This window comes from Macrotis lagotis, chromosome 7 (genome assembly GCF_037893015.1).
Source record: "Macrotis lagotis isolate mMagLag1 chromosome 7, bilby.v1.9.chrom.fasta, whole genome shotgun sequence".
Lineage (NCBI taxonomy): Eukaryota > Metazoa > Chordata > Mammalia > Peramelemorphia > Peramelidae > Macrotis > Macrotis lagotis.
Window position 1 is genome coordinate 35,888,641 of NC_133664.1, and position 16,634 is coordinate 35,905,274.

General features: G+C 34.2%; 1 protein-coding gene across 1 annotated transcript in view; it reads left to right on the top strand.

Moving 5' to 3' along the window:
• TBC1D5 (TBC1 domain family member 5) overlaps positions 1–16,634 on the top strand; it is a 577,752-nt gene that overhangs the window by 145,540 nt on the left and 415,578 nt on the right. The window lies entirely within an intron of this gene.

A 16,634-nucleotide genomic window follows, 5' to 3' on the forward strand; every position in this document is an offset into this window, starting at 1 on the left:
ACTAGTCTTCTACCATTCCTCAGGGTGATCATACCCATAAAGTGTTCCACTTCTATGCTCATCAACTCTGAAATGCCTTTGATTATTATCAATTGTGATTAAACTTGTCCTTATGTCTTTTAGTCTCCAACCTTGCTGTTTGTCCTCCCCCTCATGTCCTCATGACTGACCTCCAATCTATTGCCCAGGTTATTATCACTCTTGCATTGGTTAAACTCTTCCTTTCCCCATCTTCACCCTTTGGTGAACCATTTCAACTCTGTGCTGTTGTCTTGAGAGTCCCTTGTCTCCTTATTTGGGTGTTGCTTTTGCTATTCTAAGACCCATCTTTGAATCTCTCCCCCCATCCCCTTCTTTCACTCCTACTCATATGATACTGAACAAAACTAGAGAAAATTTTAAAACTTTGCTCACTGGACCATCTACAAATTTGTGTTACATGATAACAAATTGGGCCCTCAGGGAAAGTCAATCGTTTTAGTTGATTCACTATCCTGATAACTCACCCTAATAACTTTTTTCATGGCCTAACATGCCTCATTCTGTTTTTGTATCAAACCTAACTACCAGTGGACTTGTCCAAGTCAAGCCCACCCTGGAAGAGCATATATAAACACTCATGCTTAAATTAATTTTTATTCTTAAAGGATGACAGCTGATCTCATATAATTTGCACCCTTATTCATAAATTCTGAAATTCTTATCTGATCACAATCTGTTGTCACTTTCCATTTCTTCCTTATGCCTTGCAACTCCAAAATCTGTTTTTCATTGTCACTAGGACTTCCCCTCCTTCTGCACCCTCAATTCTTTCCCAAGCCATCACCCTCCACTTGCTATGCTCTCCTCCCTTCCTCATCTCCTTCGGTATACCATTTCACTCTACCCTTTACTTTTTGGTCTCTGGACTCCTTATCGCATTCAAGATCTTGTCCTGCCAACCCTCAGACTAGATCAGTCTCTCAGCAACTACATGCCTTTCCTCCTCCCTACAGTACTGGATGAAATTGAAGAAACTGAGCTGACTGAATCCACAGCAAATTTATTTTATGAAACCTCAACTAGGCCTTCTTTGCAGCAAGACAGTCCCTCTCTCTCTCTGTCTCCGTTTCTCTGTCTCTGTCTATCTCTGATTCTTTCTGTGTCTGTCTGTCTGTCTGTCTGTCTCTCCCCACCCCTTTCCTCTCCCTCCCCTCCCCCTAACTTACTAAGGAGGAGGTCTGGTTATCTCTTCCACCTATTTATTCAATTCAGATCAAAATTAAAAGCTGTCTTCCTCTTCTAGTCTTCTTATATCCCTGTGATATTCTTTGATCCAATGATACAGTCTTGATCAGGGGAACCTTTATTCTGCCATGGATCATTTGGATATTGATAACACCATTTGCAGGCAATATTTGGTCAAACATTTAATTCATCCCTAAAAAGCTTCTAGATTTATTAAATTTTGAGTCCCATCTGCATTTGCCTTGGCAACACCAGATCAATATGGCCTGCTGACCAGAGGTTCCCAGTCACTGCTCTTGATGTTTCTCTGGCTGTTCCCCTTCATCTTTGCTTCCTAGTTTCCTCTTCCAGTCCCTCTAAAATCCCTTCTGATACAGATGCTTTGAACTATCTTGACTCTCTTTGTGTTCCACAGTGCTTAGTATAATGTTTGATATATAGTAATTGCTTCTTGACTGAAATTACCAAACCTAGATAATTTGAATCCCTGTCTGTGATCATATGCATTGTACAATATTTGTAGGGAGACTGCCACTTGCAAGTAGCAATGGTGCTAGAAAAGAGGCTGATATGGCCATTCTTTGTTTATATGTAGAATTATAAGAGCTAATTCAATTAAAGGAACATTTGTTATATGCCCAATGTAGGCACTGGCGATTTTAACTTAAAAACAGTCTTTGCTGTTAAAGAGCTTCTATTCTTATTGGAATAATAGCATATACCTAGGTCATTTAAGAGAATTTCAAGAGAAAAACTAATTTGCCTGTTTCAGAGAGAAAACTAATAAATATAATTTAATGTGAGTGACTTCTTAGCTCAATCATGAGAGTGTTAGAACTCTGGCCACCTCCCTCTTGGTACAATTTCAATGCAAATTCTGTTTCATTTTGCTTTCTGTCTACTTTTGAACATTATTATTGTTTTGGTTTTTATTATTGGTTTCTTTTATACCCCAAGTTACATTTGTTGTATTTTTTAGGTGTAATTTTTTTTTTTGTTAGTTCAAGAAGTGTTTAGAAATCTAAGTTGGAAAAATTCATGCTTTCCTTGAAATTCTCCAAAGAGAGGAAATCTGCCTAACTCATGAGGTATTCCATTCTACTACATTAGAGTTCTCATTCCTTGGAAAGTTTCTTACCTCAAATCTAAATTTATAGATTTTAATTGGTTTCTTTGTAACTTCTATACTTGATTCTTGTTTTTTTCTATGGGAATTATCAGAACAGGTCTTCCCTTTCCATATATAATTCTTTCAAATATTGGTATTTGAAATTCCTTTTAAACTCCATGGTGCCCCCCCCCCCAATTAAGCACCCTTGATTTTGTTATCCAGTTCTCATTTTTAAAATTTAAAATGTTTCACATTACTTAAATGTCGACCAACCTAAAACAAAAAAATGAGGCCAAACCAAAAAAAACCCCCCAAAAACCTCAAAACAAACCCAAACTATATAGTTTCTGAATGCTTTCTGTTCCCTGTTTCAGAACATTTCATGGAGCCTAAAATTGCATTTGCTTTCTCCCCTGCCCTATCACACTATTGACTTGTAATGATCTTATAGTTCACTAAAATCTGTACTAATTTTTTTCAGACAATCTGCTTTTTTTTTTGCAAGGCAAACGGGGTTAAGTGGCTTGCCCAAGGCCACACAGCTAGGTAATTATTAAGTGTCTGAGACTGGATTTGAACCCAGGTACTCCTGACTCCAGGGCTGATGCTTTATTCACTGTGTCACCTAGCTGCCCCCAGGCAATCTGATTTTTAAACTTTTTTTGTATTATATTTGAGAAGCTGATATTTTTTTTAATCCAAGTGCAAGACTTCACTTAAATTTAATTATCCTAAGTTTAACTCAAATTTTTTGAACTCTGATTGTCTTTTAATTTGATTACCTTTGGTTTGATTGCCCCTTATAACTTCCCTCTGTAAATGTTTAGAGTCATATCTTTGACAAAGTTTATAAAATCTTTATTTAAATATTTTTCAGTGTTATGTTATATATATATATATATATATATATATATATATATATATATATATATATTTTTTTTTTTTTTTTGGCAAGGCAATGGGGTTAAGTGTCTTGCCTAAGGCCACACAGCTAGGTAATTATTAAGTGTCTGAGACCAGATTTGAACCCAGGTACTCCTGACTCCAAGGCCGGTGCTTTATCCACTTCGCCACCTAGCTGCCCCTTCAGTTATATTTAAAATGGTTTAACAATTATTTTTAAAATTTTGAATTCTAAATTCCATCCTTCCCTACCACACTGAGAAGACAAGCAACTTTTCAAAATTTGGTCCATTCCTTATATATTTGATAAGTGAGGCCTTTATCAGATTAAACTTGCTGCAAAAAATTTTTTGCCCACTTTCTTTTTCCTCCTAATTTTGACTGCATTAGTTTTCGTTTGTGCAAAAGCTTTTTAATTTCATTTTTCTTCCTTTTATCTCTGTTTTGGTAATTCATAGATATGACAGGAACGTTTTTCTGTGATTTTCCTAATTTACTTATGATTTCACACTTTATATTGAAATGATTTATTCATTTTGACCTTATCTTGGGATTCGGAATGAGATGTTGGTTTATGCCTTTTCAGTTTTCTCAGCAGTTTTTGGCAAATGTTAATTCTTAACCCAAAATTTTGGATCTTTTGTTTTTTTTTTTTTTTTTACTATTAAATTAAGCTTTTATTTTTTTATTTTATTTTTTGATAATTTATTTTCATACATTTGCATATGCATATTTTCAAGTTTCAAAATATCCTTCCACTCTCCCTTCCCACTCCCCTCCCCTCAGCAGTGTACAGTTACATTAACATTATACATACATATTTTGATAAACTTGTTTATAGATTAGTATTAGTTATTTTCAGTTTGAGTATTTAGGATTAAGGGAAAGAGATACATAAGAAATAATTTTTTTAAAGTTTTCATCAGATTTGGAGTGTGTGTGTGTGTGTGTGTGTGTTTGTGTGTGTATGTGTTTTGTTTTTCTTCCTCTGGATGGGGATAGTTATTGTCCATAACCGCTCAAATACTGTTGTCCTGGCTCTCTGAACTGCTGAGAGGAGCTGCTTCCATAAAGGTTGATCATCTCACAATATTGTTGATGTGTACATTGTTCTCTTGGGTCTGCTCCCTTCACTCAGCATCAGATCCGTGTTTCTCTAGAGTCTGACTATTTATGGTTTCTTATCAAAGAATAATATTCCATAGTATTCAGGTACCATAACTTGTAGAGCCATTTCCCATTGGATCTTTTTTATTTAAATCAAACTCTTTTTTATGATGGTCATTTGCCACTGTGTATTGTGTCTGTAATCTATTCCTCTGACCACCACTCTTTTTTCTCTTTCCTTCCTTCCTTCCTTCCTTCCTTCCTTCCTTCCTTCCTTCCTTCCTTCCTTCCTTCCTTCCTTCCTTCCTTTTCACAAGGCAATGGGGTTAAGTGACTTGCCCAAGGCCACACAGCTAGGTAATTATTAAGCGTCTGAGGCGGGATTTGAAATCAGGTACTCCTGACTCCAGGGCCAGTGCTCTATCCACTGCGCCACCTACTTGCCCCTTGCCATTCTTTTTCTTAGCCAGTAACAAAATGTTTGATGATTACTGCTTTGTTGTTGTAATCTGAAACTGCTATGCCACCTTCCTTAGCATTATTTTCATTGATTCCCTTGATATTCTTGACAATTTGTTTTTTGGGTTGAATTTTGTTGCAATTTTTTCTAGCTCTGTAAAACAATTCTTTGGTAGTTTGGTTGATTTGGCACAGAATGACTAAAGTAACAGATAGAATTATCATTTTTATTATATTATCTTGTTCTGGCCATAAGCAGTTAATATTTCTCCCAATTGTTTAGTTGTCTTTATTTCTGTGAAAAGTGTTTTGTAGTTATTATGTTCATATAATCCCTGGGCTTCTCTTGGTAGGTAGACTCCCAAGTCTTATATTTTCTGCACTTATCTTAAAAGGAATTTCTCTTTCTATTTCTTGCTTCTAGGTTTTTGTATGGAAACAATGTTTTATCTAGGTTTATTTTATAATCTGAAACTTTGCTGAAGTGGCTGATTATTTCAGCTATATTTTTACATGATTTTCAAGAGTTTTCTATCATGTCCAAAAAGTGAAAGTTATGTTTTCTCATTGTCCCTTTTTATTTTTTCAATTTTTTCTTGTCTCATTACTATAGCTAGAATGTGTTTTATCTATTTTTTTTAAATCTACAAGAATAGCTTCAGATAATTTATTAAATGTTTGACTAAAATCTAAACTATATCTATACTACTTCCTTAATATAACAACTCTGAAAAATTGAGAAAATTTTATAGAAATTTAGACCATAATTTTTTTTATTTTCTAAGTCTTTCATTATTTAATAGTTAGCAGAACATTTTTAGACACGTTAGAGACTTTTCTGCACTTGCCTTTGTATCCACTAATGATTCAGTCCAGGCCTTCATCTTATCTTTTCCTCTTTCTTCCTAAACCCGCCTTCTTGTCCTTTTGAACTCTTTTTAAAGTACTTTAAGTTTAATAATTTTTAATCATTTAGACTTTTCACATATCCAACATATTCTTGCCTTACTTATTCCTAATAATTTAGAAGCTGTTGCTAATATATAATTATTCCTTATTATGTTTATCAATTGTCCCTGACTTTTGAATATTTTATTTAAAAACACTTTCTACCTTTTCTCCAATATAGTCCATTTTGGGCCAGAATGAGGGAAGCACCTATGATATTAAAAGAAGACAAAAGACTATGTAATGCAAGAATAGTCAAGAGTCTTTTATCCCAAAGTCATTTTGTCAGTGGAGTGAGTGATCCCCATCTCTAAGCATTTCATTACATTTACTTTCTGGAATTCCATCAGATATTTATATGAATGAATAAAAGGCAGATATCTTTCAGAAAATGGACAAGCAGTCATTTCTTCTGTAGTTTAAATTAGTTTGCTATTTGAATTTATCCTAATACATAGCTAATTACAACTTTTATGGAGAGATTTTGGGGGAGATGAAAAGAAGTAAAAATGAGAGTCTGGTGTCTTGTGTTGGGGAGCGAGAGACAGAGAGAGAGAGAGAGAGAGAGAGAGAGAGAGAGAGAGAGAGAGAGAGAGAGAGAGAGAGAGAAAATGTAATTTTGGGAACATAATCCTATATAATCTACTTCCTAGCAGCCTAGGTGAAAAGTGCAGAAAAGGTTATAATGGATGATAAAGAAAATGTTTGCGTGTTTTAAAATTTGGTTTTCATTCTCTCTGAGTCAAACAAAGAAGAAGAAAGCTTCTTCTTCCTATTTGTTTGTTATATGATTCCAAGGCTTAAAATTTAGGGGAATCAAGTCAGGACAATAATTCATTAAAGTTTTGAATTAAGTTGGAACCTACTGACACCATTCTTTGAATGGATAACTCTACTAATGCTTGTTTGAATAGGAAAACATATTTTGAATTTATGGTAAAGGCAGACTTTGCAATAAAATGTTTTTTAAAAGAATATGCATTTTATTAATTTTGAACATCCAAAATCTACATATCCCAAATTTGTATTTATCTTCAAACATGTCAGTTGGTCTTTAAAAGTTCTTCTTTATTTATGTATTTAAGAAAAACAAACCACTTGGATTTTTTTAATAAATGATGTTCTGAATTGCTAGCTTTTTTCAGATTTTACATCTTTGTAAAGATGTTCAGATTTTTACATCTTTTTTATATTTTATATCTTTGTCTAACATTGAAGCCATTTGTGTCATATTATAAATTTAATAATAGAAGGATATGTTTTTTCTTAAAAATTGGATTTTGGCAAGTGGATGCTATTAATTCCATGAGATTTAAAGAAATAATAAAGCAAAGTCAAAAATTAACAAAGTAGAGAAAATGTAAACTATTCCATATTATAAACAGTGGATCTAGAAAATAAATTGAATAGAGACAATTTAAAAATTATTGGCCTACCAAAAAACCATGCTTTTAAAAAAAACCCAGCTATTTTATTTCAAGAAATTATAAAGGTGAACTGCACAGATATCTTAGAACTAGATGGTAAAATAGAAATTGAAAGAATCCACTGGTCACCCTCTGAAAGAAATTCCCATATGAAAACTCCCAGGAATATTTTGACCAAATTAACAGAAAAGGAAATAGAATTTTTAAATAATCTTATATTACAAAAAGAAATTGAAAAAAGCCACGATTGAAGGGGGGAAAAACATTTCAGAGTAAGATGGATTTACAAATTCTACCTAATGTTTCAAAAACAGTTAATGCCTATATTATATGTCTTTTAAAAAATGACAAAGAAGAAATTCTATCAGACCCCTTCTGTGACAAAAATATAACAAACCAGGAAGAGCAAAAAACAGAAAAAAGAAAACTATTGACCAATGTTGATGCAAAAATTTTAAATAAAATACTAACAAGGAGAACAAGGAGATTACAGCAAGTTATCACAAAGAGTGGACACCATGATCAGATAGGACTTCTATCAGGAATTCAGGATTGGTTCAATTTTAGGAATATTCTAAACTTAATTGACTAAATCAATAGCTCTCCCAGCAAAAGTCATATTATATCAATAGATGCAGAAAAAACTATTGACAAAATATAGCACCCATTTAGAAATAAATGGAACTTTTCTTTAAATGATGAGGAGTATTGTATGCCTATCAATTGAGGAATGACTGCACAAGTTGTGGTATATGATTGTAATGGAATATTCTTATGTTATATTAAATTATGAGCAGGATGATTTCAGAATCTCCTGAACAGATGAAAAGTTAAAATGTGTAGAACTAGGAGAACATTATACATGCTAATAGCTGTATTGTATGATAATATAACTGTGATCATCTCACAATTAGCTATTCTCAGTGATACAGTGATCCAAGACAATTTCAAAGAACTCGTGTTGAAAAATGCTGCCAACATCCAGAGGAAAAAAATAGATGGATTAGGAATGCAGATGGAAACATACTATTTTCCATTTTCTTAATTTGCATTTGTGTTTTTAGTCTTTGTTTTTTTCCAACATGACCAATATGAGAATTTTTTTTTTAATTTTTGCTTGATTGCACTTGTATAACTTATATTAAATTGCTTATAGTTTTAAGGAGGGGACTAGGAGGGAGAATATGTGAAAGTCAAAATTTTGAAAAAATGATTGTTAAAAATCTTTTTCTCTTGTAATTGGAAAAAATAAAGTTTTATTTTATAAATCCTTAGTACAGAAAGTTCTTTGCTGGAGACTTTCAGATCCAATTATATATATATACATACATACACACACACACATACTATAAGAAGTCTCTGTCTAAAAAGGAGTATTATCAGCAATGAGGATGAACTCTAAGCTTTTTCAGTAAGATCAGGGATGAAGGATAGATGTTCATTTTCACCATTCAGTATTGTACTAAAAATGCAATTGTTGAATGACATTGGAAGTTAGATTGTAGAGATTTAAGAACAGAGTAAGAGGAGAGAAAGTGGAGACATGTTTGTAGACTGTCTTCTGGTTTTTTCTTTTTTTTTTTAGGTTTTTTTTTTTTGCAAGGCAAATGGGGTTAAGTGGCTTGCCCAAGGCCGCACAGCTAGGTAATTATCAAGTGTCTGAGACGGGATTTGAACCCAGTTACTCCTGACTCCAAGGCCGGTGCTTTATCCACTATGCCACCTAGCCACCCCTGTAGACTGTCTTCTCGAGTTTAGTTGCCAACAGTGGAGAAGTATGGGTTGAAAGTGGGGATGAAAAGATAAAATGAGATTGTTTTTTAGGGATTGGAGAAACATGGGCATGTTTGTGAGCAGCAGGAAAGCAACCTGTAAGTCAAGGAGAGATTGAAGGTAGATGTATAAGGGAAGAAAAACATTCTATTGAAGATATCTAGGGATGATAGATGTGATCATCTCTTGGAGATGATGAGATGGGATGCTGTCACTTGTGCCATGTGCATTATTTGACTGCTAAGAGATGAGAGAAGAGTGAAGGAGGAGATTTTGAAAGGATGCATCTGAGTTTTGTGACTTAAGGAGGAGAGAATGAGACGAAATTATTTGACTCACTCAATTCTTTCAGTACAATATAAAGCAAAACTCTCAGCTGACTGTGGTGGGGGAATCATGGGAGCAAGTTTGGACAAGCTGCTCTGTGATGAATGGGATCATGACTCAATGCTCAGTGTATTAAGGATTGCCTTTGAAGCAGGAAGATAGTTGAAAATAGGAAGCTCAAGTTTCTAGTGGAGATACATATATATATATATATATATATATATATATATATATATATATATATATATATTCACGATTTTCTTTGCTTTTACTTAGTAGCATGTGAGTTGAAGGGAAGGTCCTAAATAATGGGAGTGATCCAAAATTGAGATTTTTTTAGGGCATCCCTGGTGAGAGGATAGTAGGATAAGTACTCAAAAAGAGGAAGATGTGCAATTGAACTTTTCAAAAAGGTTTCAAGATGGGGACAGTGGCACAAGTAGCTAGTGCAGGGATGGTGTCTTCAGAGATGGTGGAAGATTCAAGGGATGAGAGAGCATGTTGTGGTGCAAGAACAGGAATAAATATTAGGTAGAAGGAGAATTGGAGCACCAGTCAGTTAGAACAGCATGGTGGTGCTGTGTAAAGAGCACTGGTCCTAAAATTGGGGAGATTCTTGAATTCAAATCTGGCCTCAGAGGCTTACTGACTGTGTGACCCTGGGCAAGTCCTCACCCTGTTGTTCTCAGTTCCTCATTTGTAAGAGGAGCTGGAGAAGAAAATGGCAAAACCAATTTAGCTTCTTTGCCAAAAAAAAGTAAAAAAATAAACCAACCTAAATGGGGTCATGAGTCAGATATAACTGAAATGACTGAACAATAAGTGTTCATGAACATGGAGGTGGTGCATTTGTGGGTGAGGGCAAGATGAATTGTATGATATATATAGATATAGATATCCATATCCATATCCTTATTTATATCCATATCCAATAAGTGCATGTATAAGTGTTTACAGAATGTAACTAAAGAAAATAAGCACAAATTGTTTTGAAGGAAGGTCCCTATTAAAATCTAAAATACTTGGGTAAGGGCTTCAGCTGATATTTTAGATGGGGTTCCTCTTTCTCAATATATACAGACTTTACCAGGAATTTTCCTTCTTCCTATAGTAAAAAAATTAAATCTTTTAAATAAAACTGAAAAAACTTTAGAGACTATATGTAAAAAGTGTTTTGGTTATCTTAGTATTTCCCTCCCTTTCCTGTTTATACCAATACATACTATTCCAAATCCATAGTGCCTCAGTGAAGGGAAGGACTTGCATTTTCTTTACATGGTCTTAATTGTGCAGTGTTCAACATTTTGATTTTTTTCTTTTTTCCTTTGTAGTGATTGTGAATATTATCTTGTTTATTATTTTTTTGCCTTTTATCAGTTTAAGAACAACTTTGTTTAAACATTTTATTTATTTTGAGTTTTACAATTTTTCCCCCAATTTTATTTCCCTCTCCCCAATCTTTATTTTGTTTCCATGGAATACATTGGTCCAAATTGAATGTGATGAAAGAGGAATCAGATCCTTAAGGAAGAAACCAAAAGTATAAGAGATAGCAAGATCAGACAATAAGATAACAGTTTGTCTTTTTTTTTCTAAATCAAAGGTAATTGTCCTTGGTCTTTGTTCAAACTCCACAGTTCTTTCTCTGGATACAGATGATATTCCCCATTGCAGACAACCCCAAATTGTTGATCATCAGGCCCATGTTGTTGTTAGGGTATACAATGTTTTTTTGGTTCTGTTCATCTCACTCAGTATCAGTTCATGCAAATCCCTCCAGGCTTTCCTGAAATCCCATCCCTCCTGGTTTCTAATAGAACAATAGTGTTCCATAACATACATATACTACAGTTTGCTAAGCCATTCACCAAACTGAAGGACATTTACTTGATTTCCAATTCTTTGCCACCACAAACAGGGCTGCTATGAATATTTTTGTACAAGTAAGGTTTTTACCCTTTTTCATCATCTTTAAGAAAAACTTTGAAATAAAATATAATGGAGACACAAGAAACTGATGTCTGAAGAGATAACCTCTGGATTACTTCTTTTTCTGTTTTCTGCCCTCCTGATCACTAAGAGACAATTCTCAGATTAATTGTCTATTCATAGACATCTCACAAGTCAATAGGGAGCAGAGCTTATGTCCCTCAGAATTTTTGTGATCCTTAACAAGAAATTTGGTATTAGACAAGACCTGCTTTGTTCTAATAATTGGTTTGGTAAACAGATTTTTCTTTTTAATTTTCTCCATTAACTATAAAATAAATTTCAGTCCCTCTATAATCTGGCTTGAATCTCCTATTTTTAAAGCCTCATTATCACCTTTTACATATTTTAATTCCAATTGAATCAGACCAATATCATTGTCGCATGCAGTCTCCCTTGCTTTCCCCTTTTCATTCCTTCTCTGGGACCATTTTCTTCTTTTGGATTGCCCTCCTTTTATTTCTTCTGTTCCATCCAATTTAAATATTTCTTTGATTTCTCACTCATTTCTTCCCTCCTTTCCAAATGATCTTTCTAACTTTAGCTCTCTCTTAAGTTTTATGTGCCTGTGTTCATTTTATTCTGTTTGTGCTTTTCATTTTGTTTTATTGTATTTTGTTTATAATTACTGCTGTATGTTTGACTCTTATTTTTGTGTTGAACCTCTGATTTAGATAGGGAACTTCCACTAAGGGAAAGACCTCCCAAACTTGCTATTTATAAGTTTTATATGGTGAGAGTTTGACCAAGGATCAGAGTTGTTCAATGACTTGTAAATGTATAGTGGTAATTATAGTAAATATAGCATGTTTCAAGCTTTGCAAATTAATTTAAATATGTCATCTCATTTGATGGGTAGTAAGCCTCAGAGGTAAAATTTGAAGTTGTGTTTTCCTCTTGTATCTTTTTATCCATATTTTCTCCATACTTTATAAGTTAGTGTGGCCTCCTCTAGAGAGAATGTGAACTTGAGTACAAGGAATGCTGAACTTTTATTTTTGTATCCCCCAGCTGCCTGGCACCTAAGTATTAGATGAACTCTATGCATGTCATTTGATTCCTGAATCCAGTGTGGTTTTCTCTGGGCTGTACCATGCTTTCTTTTTGAGCAAATGGACATCAGTGTGTACTTCCTCCAGCCCAAAGCTGATGCTTAATCTGGGAAGGTAATTGAAAAAATAATAATTCACTTCAACTAGTGAATTATAACAGAAAATAGCTATTGTAATTTGGCATATTTTTTATTTATTTTATAATTGGTTGATCACACTATATTGAAAAGAAAAATCTTATTAAATAAATTAAACTGTGATTTGTATTCAAATCTAATACATGTAGAGTCAAAGTTTTCAGGTTCATGAAAATACTTTCTTATAGATTGCTCAAATATTTTATTCTCTACAAATCTGGAGAATATTTACATTATCAATCTACTATTCAGGACTATTAGGATAATACATTGCACAGTTATATTTTTTGATGTTTATAATGTAACATCACCATTTATTTTAGTTGTGTAAGATATAAAAATTTTCTTAAAAATTATATCCACTGTAGGTCAGAAATCATGGTTTCTAAAATTATAATGATTAAAAATAAAATATTTTAAAGAGATTGCTTGTTTTTCTTGTGTAAATCTTATTCCCTTTTGAAAATAAGACGTAACTGCTTTTGGCAGATTTTTTCATTTTTTTTTAAATTACTAATTTTTAGTTAGACCATCTATAAGATCTTAAAAATGTGTTTGTGAGTGTTTTGTTACCTTTTTTGTTTGTTTGCTTCCATTTCTTGTAATCTGTTTTTAATCAGACTTTGGTTTTCATCTATCCTGAACACTCCCCAGGAGTACACAACTTCAAAAAATAGGCAAAGTCAGCTGAAAAAGAGGTGGTCTGAGCATTTATGCATTAAATATGCATGTTAATTAGAAAAAAATGAGAAAAAATATGAAAACAGATGTTACATAAATTATTGCAGTCCCAGGACAGCAGTAACTTATACACTGACAATAATTTTTATATGTGCATGTGTATGTCTATTTCTAGATTTCTCAACATTTATTTAATTCCTCAGGGGATAACTAGAAAAAGAACTTATATATCTGTTCAATGCAAATATGTTAAACATCTTTCTGCATATGTATTCCTGAAGCAGAATGGTTGTTTGCTATGCTTCTTATTCATACTGTCTTTTATGCTTCCTTTTTGTCTTGCCCTTCTTTCCTTATTTCCACCCCTCTACCAACTATTTTAGATCCTATGTTGTGGTGGCATTTTGTTTTTCACAGCAGTTTTTTGGTGATATACAATTAAAGATTTCAGTGGTAAGAATAACATGAAGATGGGATGGATTTGGAAGTGGGTATTTGGAAGTGTAGTATATATAAGTATATAAAACCTACAGCTACAAAAATGAACATATTTAATGACATTTAAGTCATTCTTTTCTTTTTGTAGGTGTATTGTTATACTTCCTAAAGAAATATTTTAGTGTTTAGTGATTGATACACACAAAAGTTAATCACACTTTGATGGCTCTGTAACTTCCTCAGTATTGGTAACTTCTTACATCGATGAAGATCCCAGTCCCTCTCTTATGTGTACATCCTTTATGGTTCTCCTTGTCTTTCCCAATAACCTCAAGGAGCCATCCACTCAGTGTGCTGCAGACCTTCTTCTGCTTCTGGCAGTACCTTGATGGAATCAGTTTATGGTTTTCGTTCTTGCTATATGATTATTCTGTTACCTTTTGTGGTCAAAGGTCCTATGTCCTTTTGATAATCACAATATTGCTTTTCCAAATCCTGCTTTGAATTATTCCTTGCAACCCATCTCTGTTCCTTTTTTTTTTCCACTGGATAAAATGGGAAGAAATTATGAAAATATGCTTATTGGACCACTACAAATTTATGCTAATTTATTAGCTGATTTCATTTGGGCCTTTGTGTACCACAAGAGAATCTTACTATTCTTGGCTAATTAATTTCTCTTCATTTCACTGTAGAAGTTTTTTCATACATGTCTCCCACAATGTTTTTTCCCTTTTCTCTCTTAAAGGAGGAGGATTTGACCTCAAACTTAAAAACTGACATTTTTTTTTAACTATCTTCTTCACTTCAGACTTTGATAGCAGGTGGTCCTTCTGTTTCTCAAAGTCACCTTTGTTCCCATACTTTTCCAGTTTCTTTTGCTCCTGCCATCACCTCTTTTCCCTCTAATCTTCAATAGTAATGCCTGTAAACCTGCTAAGGCCGGCCTCTTTCTTTAAAAACCCTTTCTGCATCTTAGCATGGAGGTCTATATCATTCTTTATCTCTCTTCTTTTTTTTGAATAAACTCTTTGAGAAAGCCTTTTAGTTGCTTTCTTCCATTCCTTCAACCTTCTGCAGACTGGTCCCTGACCTCATACAATTGAAATAGCTCTCTGCAAATTGACCACTATTTGTTCGGTTGCAAAAATTAATGGCCTTTCCCTAGTCCTCATCTTTCTTGATTCTCTGTATCATTTGATTCAACTTGGTGACTTCCACTTTTCTCCCTCTTGATTCTCCTCTTCCTTTTTGACCATTTCTTCTCAATTTCCTTTGTTGATTCATTATCCATGTCATCATCACTCCCTTCAAGGCTTTGTTCTAGACTCTTTTCTATTTTAACTACATAATACATATATGCAGATACATGTACATATACACACACATATACTGAGTGATTTCATAAGCTCCCAAGGGTTCAGTTATCATTTCCCTGTCAATGATTACTATATTTATTTAACTCTGATTCTTCTCTTGACCTCTGGTCTAGCATCACCAGTTGCCTGTTGAATATTCTGAATTGGATGTCCTATAAGCATCAAAAGTTCAGCTTATCCAGAATTGACCTCATTTTTCTCTACTCCTTCTAAACATCTTTATTACCAACAATGATACCAACATTCTAGTCATTCAGGGAATTGTAAGAGTAGAATTTATGGCCTGCACCTCAGAAATAATTAACACAATAGTAAAACTTGAATCTGCCTGGCGAGCCTCACCAAAGAAACAAAAGAGAGGACCACAGAGTGGAATTGGAAATACACAAAAGTGAAAGATAAATCTAGAATAATAAAAAGTAAAAATGAAATTGAAAGGCATAATATTCCCTATTCAAGCAAAACATTAATGTCAAAGAAAGACCTGATGAGTAAAGGCATCCTTAAGATTATAGATCTTACTGAAGAACAGAAGTCAAAAAAATCTGAATACTATAAAATAAGAAATAGTAAAGCTTCCCAGAATTTCTGAAGACAGAAAATGAATACTAATTGAAAGAATCCATAGATCATCTCCAGAATGGGAGGAGGGGACCAACAAACTCCAAGACACATAGTGGCCACATTTAACAATTCAGTTCAGAAACAACAAATTATGCAGGAGACCAGGAGACGGACTTCCAAATTCAAGGGAAAGAAAATGAGAATAATAGAAGACTATTCTAGAACCACCAAAAAATGTGGCAGAGAATGTACCTAAGAACAGTAGAGATCGGGGCAGTCCAGGATGGCCTACCCTGTAAATATCAGGTAAACTATAAATGGGAAAAAGATGGAAATCAAATAATAGAGAGTTATTTGAAATATTATTAGAAAGAAAACCAGACCTGAATTGATTTGCTTCTTGAGCACCTAAACACCAGAAATGTAGGAGGCATGAATGTCAGTCAATCAATAAATATTTATTAAGTATCTGGTACTTGCTGGGAACTCTCCAGTATTCGAGGGATAAAGAGGAAAACCAGTAAGAGACTGTTTTCTGTATATATCCTAGGCTACCAATGGAAAGGCGAGCACTTAGGGATTGTCTGGGACATCTACCTGCCACCTGCAAGTGAAGGAATGTGTCCTGGCCAGTAAGTGCTAAAGTAGGGCAGTGCAGGGAAGGGAGTAGATAAAGTGCCTTTCTCAAGGTAAGGGATGGGATGGACAAAGATAGTGGTTTTTCAGCAAAAGGATGAGGCCTCAGGGTAGAACTGAAAAGGAAGGAGGTGGGAAAGGGCTGCCTTCTATGGGGGGAGCAAAGAGGTGGGCAAGATAAGAGACCTTGCCTCAGGTGTTTTCTGTGATAATTTGGTTCTGGACCAAGTCCAAGACCCATCCAGTATTAAGGGCTTTGGGTTTAGGGGTAGGAAAGGGGAATTGAAGTTCCTGGTGCCTGAGGGTATGAACTCTGAGGGAAGAGGAAGGAGGATGACTAAAGTTATTGTTGAACTGAGTAAAAGAGGGTGTTCAGGGTTCCTCCCATGGGACACTTAACTCTGATACTTACAGGAATTGACTTTGGGAATACATTCCACAAGGCAGTGGTAGAAACTCCTTCAAGGGTAAAGCCC